Genomic DNA, 7,263 nt, shown 5'->3' with positions numbered 1-7,263 from the left:
GTTAGGAACAAAGTACAGCACTCCCCTAACCACCTCCCCCCTTGCACACACACACATTCCTTTCTGGCATCACCATCCTCCTGGGGCCACGTCACTTTTCAGATATTTGGCAATATGAAAGAAGTGTAAGCTTTTGTCTTTATAAGATGTTGATGACTCAGAAAGTATCCTTGCTTCATTAAAGCCAATAGTGAGGTGTCACAAAATCATCTTGTTTGCTACTGACAATGACAAATATGGATGGTTGAGTCAGAGGAGGTAGGAGAAGTGTTTATGAAGTCGACAACCCTGTCCCCCAGAAAACCCCCACACTTCAGGGACGGTAGAACAACTGAGGTTTTCTTCATCTTGACCTTCTTCCCCAATGTATTGACTAACACACCTTCTGAAAAGCTGTTCTTTCCATGAAAGGATGCCTCACTCCCACCCCAGGTGAGTTGGTTGGCTAGGGCTACCATAACAAATTGCCACAGATTGGGTAGCTCACATGGAAGAAGTTGATTTTCTCACAGTTCCAGAGGCTAGACGTCCAAGATCAAGGTGATGGCAGGTTGGGTTTCCTCTGAGGTCTCTTTCTTTGGCTTGTAGATGCCCGCCCCCTTGCTATGGCCTCACATCATCTTCCCTCGATGCACACATCCCCCAGGTCTCTCTGTATGTTCTAATCTTCTTTCCTTATAAGGATACTAGTCAGATTGGATTAGGACCCACACTAGCGGACTCATTGTAACTTAGTCACTTATTTAAAGGCCCAATCTCTGAATAAAGTCACATTCTGAGCTACTGGGGGTGACGGCTTCAATTTAACGATATTGCGGGGAGACACAATTCAACCCATAGCACCAGTCAATTGTAAGAGCACTCCAGCTGAAAATACCTCCAGAAGAAGTATACTGAGGTTTCTCTAATTCTCAATATGGCCAAGATAATCCCATTTTGAGGAATAAAGGACAACTCATCTTGCAAAAAAGAAAGAAAAAAAAAAGAAATGCCATCTCAGGAAGCTATCAAAGCACTTACAAATGGCTCGGCCAAACAAACTCCTCCCAAAGACATTAATTATGTTTCCTTCCTTTGATGCATCATTGATCAAATTTCTCTCTTTTCTTTTTAAAGAAGAAGGGGGCATGTCCTTTCTCATTTTATTCAAGTATATCATTAAGCCGACATCCTCTCTTTGCCACAACTGCATTCCATTTTTGGTACCCAACTTTCTAAATGTGAACAGAAACTAATTTAGAGTCCTTCAGCCTGAAGCTGGTATGGTAGGTATTTCTCCATCCATTATTTCAAGTTATAATAAGCAGGCGTGATTGGAGCTACTCCCAGGATAAGCAGGGCCATAATATTTTCACTGTCACCATGATCACAGACTGAGATAAGAGGCAAACGTGCTATTTTTACTCCCTATTTTTTACTCCTGGTGTTAAATACAAGGAGAACAAGTAAAAAACAAACTGCCTCACAACCCCTGCAGCAGAATACAAAATATCCAACCTCTTCATTTTTCTCAGGCTGGCCCCAGTGTTCCTCAAGGATGACATAGATACTATTGAGGTGATCTGGTGCTGAGGAGATGCCTCTTAATTGTGTTTGCAGCTCAGAGCAGAAAGCATGCCCATTCGAGGTACTTGTTGTATCATTTTTAAATCAAGGCCATCTTTTTCTCAGTGGTAAACGTGAAATGTTTTTAAAGGCCAGACTTAGCATAAAATCTATTGGTTGCCATGGATACCACTTACCACACAGGACTGCGCTCTGTGTTCAACTGTGTGATTTTCTCTATTCAAAGGTTCAGCATTGTCAAAAAACAAATCACTTTTTCTGTTGTTTATTTCAAAGTTCATTATGGGGAAGGCAATAAATAAGAAGATATTCTCGTATGGAGGGGAGCGATGTGGGGAGTCACTTGGGTGCTACGCCTTAAAATTCAGTATTCCACAATAATTATAGCCAAATTGGCTATTGTTAGGAAATAAAATGCATTTTGATCTTTCTTTTTGTGTATGTGAATATAAAGTAAAGCAGGTACTTGGAAGTCTGCTCCCAACAAAATTACATGGTAATGAGGCTTTTCACACCTACACAGCACTTAATAACCATGCTCTGAAAGAGCGAGATTTAGCTCTGGTAGGTTTGAAACTTGGTACCTGAGGCTCGTGGCTTTCCTCTTTATGAGAGAAAACGTGGGTTCAGGACCTTGTGTTCGCTGAATTATTCATGCCGTCTTTCCACCACATATCTTTAGGGTTGAAACCTGTTGGAGGGCTATTAGTGAGCACGCGGGTCCACCGGACTCCCAGACTCCCACCCCTCTGCCGGCAGGTCACAGCGCCCTGCTAATTAGCTTGAATATTTGCATTTGGCAACTCCATCCAAGCCCCACCCCTTCTTCCATCCCACCTCCCTTCCTTAGGGAAAAGTGGTGGGGGGGGAATAAGCCCCACAAAGTATTGACAGGAGGAGCGAGAGGGAGTTTCTCACATTACTGGAGAGTATTCAAAGATAATTTGGTGTCAGCAAGATCCCATTGGCTGAAGCCTGTAGCACTTTGCTATAACTCCCAATTAATCAAGGAATGCCCTGAACACTGACTTGCTACTTATTTAAGATGCTCTCCTGTCACCTCTCCACCACTTTTTAGACTTCTTGATTTGGGCTATTTGCATGACAATGAAGTAAAGGGGGAGACCTTAATGAAGGCATCTGTTTGTGAAAGTGCTTGTTGGTATTGGATGCGTGTAATCATAGCCTGAGGGAAGATAGAATTCTCATCTGGGTTCACCCTAGAGCAGTACACTGATGCCCGCTAAATATGCAAATTCCAACTTGTCACCAAAATGATGCAGAGCTGGTGGAGTTGTGGAGGCTGCAGAGCAATAGACAAATCGCTGCCCAGGCATCACCTACTTGCAAGATGCACTGGCAATGAATTTACATATTGCAAGCATAAAAACCAGGCAAAATAAAAGTGAGGATGCCCACGGAGAGCACAAGCCGTGTTGATAATCTCCTTACCCGCACTCGCCCTTGTGGGAAACTCCACTGAGTGCGACCCAGAGTTCCAAGCTGCGCAGGAGCAACTGAGGGAAAAGTCCTGAAAACCAGGAGGTTTGCTCTTAGGAAATCAGAGGAGGTGGCCATGAAGTAGAGCTCAGCAAGGGCACGATGTATCCCCGTGCCTAGAACATTGGCTGGCACCCAGTGGATGTGCAAGAAATCTTTGTCATTGGGTCAAACATTAGGTGATTGGTAAGAGGTAGCTGTATCAGGTGCGTTTTTCTTGCAAGCAGGGACCACCAACTTTGGTTAGCTAAAGCAGAGTAGGTACTTACAGCAATGCCATGGGGAGAAGTGGAAAAGCCAGAGGAGAATTAAGGCAGTTCCAGGAGTCCACGTGGCAGAAATCAGTCGAGGATCTCTTCAAGATGCTGCCACTGGGATGGACCGGCTCCAACAATTTTCAGTCTTTTTGCCACTCTGTTCAAGATTCAAATTTCTAGGGAGCGTGTTTGTGGAAGAGGGTCCCTTACCTTAGTTAGCTTGGATTATGTGCTCACCTTTTGCCTAGAGTATGGCTGGAACACAAGGGGCCTAGCTAGAAACTCTAAGTTCCAGTTTTGCTTGCAACGAAGTATAGCTAAGTGACCAAGTTCATGCCAACGGAATATGACTTGAAGTGATATGTAGCCACTTATAGGACTGGCACTCCTCCATGCTTCCTTTCCATCATGCTGGGTGGAACTGGCAAAGATTGGAGCAATGTTGGAAACCAAGCATCGAGGATGATGGATCCACCCTGCTAGGCTAGGTCCCTGGATGACTGTGTGGAGCAGAGCCTGTTTCCTTGCTCTGGACTGTTGTATGAAAGAGAAATAACCTCGTGTCTTGTTTGAGACATTACATTTTGGAGTCTTTTTGTAAGTGAGCCTTCACTTTAATACTATGGGTGAGAAGAGCAGCACCCCCTCCAAAGCACTCTGGAGGGAGACTTTCATCAGAAGAAGGAGAAGTGGACCCTTGGAAGCAAAGACAACAAATGCCTATTACAATAGTTGCTATTATCGGCAATATGATCATCATGCACAAGCTACATGCAGTACAAGTATTCACAGCTCCTGCTTACAGACCAGACTGTCTGGTTTGAAATTCCCAACCAGCGAGTGCCTCTCTCTTTGCTCCTCAAATGCAGGACATGTCCCAAGTGTACAGCTCCCCTCCACTTCCTGAAATGCCAATCACAGAATTCCTTGTTTCCGGGACTGACGAATTAAATCCGAACCCACTACAAAATGAAAAGAAATGAAGTCTTGGGCTTGCCATTTTGTCTCTGTAGCCGCCACTAGTGGGGGTACAGACTAATCTCTAACACTGATTAGCACATGCCCAGCCTCAGTAAACACCGCTTTGCACTAACAACCCCTAAGGAGAAGCTGTCGCTGGTGAAATAAACAACTCATTAGTCTAGGGAAAGAATGGTCAGCAGAGGCACGGACTCCTAATTTATATTTTTATTTTGTGATTTATTTTCAATCAATCAATAAGTACTCATTGATTGCTTACTATGTACCCACCACGGCTTTCATTTTGAGTAGAACATTGCATTGTTTTCAACATGAGTATTCTTATTGGTGTTTAACAACAACAAAAAAGTTCTTGACTTTTCTTCCTAGTTAAAATCCTCACACATACACACTCGCACACTCACATCTAGTCATATATTTTACCTCTGGCTGCCTTGTTAAGGATAACTTTCCCATTTTATGCTGAGAGTCAAAAGAAACGTGGGATTTATTTAAAATAATTCCGTTCTGGAGTAAACTTTTTCTGAAGTGTGCTTATTTCATTGGTGAGGCCTCCCTCCCACCCTCCTCCAACCCTCCCCCCACCATCTTCTTCGATGTCCTCGTATCTCATTCCTGGGTCAATCTATTCACCACATTCTGGCATGACACAGATTTGAGACCTCTCATCATTAACTGTGCTGGTTGTTTAACCGGTTCAGGGGTCTCCTCTTCAGATGAGAGAATTGAACTCACTGACCTCACTCGTTCACTTCCATGTCTCTCAGTCTGTACATCTTTAGTTATGGTCTTTCACGCTTTGCCCAAGAACCTGGTTCTGATTAGCTCAGCTCTGATCATCAGTGTTGTACACAGAGTCTTCTAGACTGCTCACCTAAGTCCAACACTCGGATTCCTCCTCAGCCTTGACCTGTTGACCCCCATGGGAACTGGCTTGCTTCCTTGTCTCCAAAAGTAGAAGAGAATTCACTCCAGTGCTTCAGCATTCCAGCAGAGATGTGCAATTCTGATCAGAGACGGAGAGGTGGCCCTTTGTCGTAGGGAAACCTTTGAACAAACTTTCCTTACATAGAGATGTGTGGAGCCTCAGCTAGGGAGAGGGTTTAGACAAAAAGAAATTGTGTTTTCTTGTGTGTATTATAAAGGAATGGGAATATGAGGAAAGGGAAGTCGGGAGCTAAGAGTCAGAGTAGAGTCTAAATCAGAACTTTCTGTAAGGATGGAATTGTTAGATTTCTCTGCTGTTCAGTTCAGTGGGCACTAACCAGAAGTGGCTCTTGACCACTTTTAATTTTATTTAATTTTAATTATTTTAAATTTGAATAGCCACACGTGTAGTTAGTGACAGTCCTACTGGACAGTGTAAGTCAAGATAGAGAAGCCTCAACAAATTCAAGCTAACGTCTCAGAAGAAAACAGCCAGTGAGAATTTTCCTCTGTTGAGGATGGCTGAAGGCCTTTGCTTTTCTGGCCTGGGTCATGACAGTCCACTATGCAGAGCTGAGAAGGGAAGCTAGGAGGATGTAGGATTTGAAGGACAATGGAAGAGGAAGGCAGGAGGTTGGTGCAGCCGATGAGAGGGTGAGCAGGGAGACCCAGGCCAGACATGTCTCCCCACCTCCGGTCCCCCGGGCTTGCCTCCTCTCTCCAGGCCCCCCGATGCTTGGGAAGTGTCTGTGACCCATCAGGGCCCTTGGCTGGTGGGAGAACAGATGGGGCCGGGAAGGGAGGCTGGCATCCTTGGTGGCCCATGGCACACAAACAGCAATGACCGGACAGGGAGAATGGAGGTTGAGTTTGATCTGCTTTTTACGCACAGCCTGAGGACTCTGCTCCCAGCTAGCCCAGTGCCATCTGGGCAGGAAAAACAGTGGAAGAATGCAAACTTGCAGAGAATGCCAGCTTCACTCTGCTCTCTCTTCCTCTCCTTCAGCACATGTCCCAAATAGCCACCAGAGGTGAGACTCTGTGGGTTCTTCTTCCACTCCTGCCAGTCATCATCAAAGCCCATCCCAATGTGAACCCTCACACTCATAAACTCCCACTGGTTCTGAAGACACAGTGCATCAAATAAGTGGCACCAGGAGGTAGGGAAGAGTTGTAAGAAACAAGATTTATTTGCAAGTAGAGAGAAAGCTGTGTCTCCAACTTTTCCCAACTTTTTGTGTCATAAGCATTACCCTAGACTGGGAGCAATAGATGCAGCTTGAAGTTGGTGAGTCTAGATAAAGAAATAAGCATATTATTTATAGTGATTGTGGTGACCACAACAAGAATGAAAATCTTTTGCTCTAGGGTGGAATGGGAAGATGGAGGAGAGAGAATTCTCCTTTTCATTTTATATGTCTTTGTATAGTGTGACCCTGAATCATTTTCTCAAGAAGAGTCTGGCCATATTTACACTGTTGATATTGAGGAGAGGCAACAGGCCACAAGACAGTTCATTTTGGAAGGCTCTCTGGGTAAGAATAGATCACTGGAAGTCTAAGATGGTGTTTCTTGGGGGTATATGTCTAATAATGGGGGGGTAATGTGCCCATGTTTTGATGAAACTGTGGACCTGAGTGTGAGGGGGGAATTGGGTAACAGAGGGCTGAGCTCTGTGCTGAGAACGTCGGGGTCCTGTTAAGGAACATTCTGCTTACAAGGTGCCACAGAGCCACCAAATAGGGTATCAGAAGAGGTACAAGAAGAGGATCTGAGTTCTTAACAGAAAGGCCCTCTGAATCTTAGTGCATGAAAGGGTATGAAATTAGATGAAACCAATTCAAACAAAGGACAGGGAAAATGAGATGTGGGCCCAGTAGGGACTCTGACCGTCTGATCTACAGGTTGAAGAGTCACCATTAGACACAAGAAGAGAGACTGGGCTTGTATCCTAATGAAGTTTACAGGACAAAAGCCCCACACGCTACAGTTCCACACCAAACTTTGGAGGATGTGGTAGGCAGGGAGGACC

Source organism: Neomonachus schauinslandi, chromosome 2, assembly GCF_002201575.2.
Source record: "Neomonachus schauinslandi chromosome 2, ASM220157v2, whole genome shotgun sequence".
Lineage (NCBI taxonomy): Eukaryota > Metazoa > Chordata > Mammalia > Carnivora > Phocidae > Neomonachus > Neomonachus schauinslandi.
The sequence above is the reverse complement of the archived record's forward strand: the minus strand, read 5'-3'. Positions refer to the sequence as shown.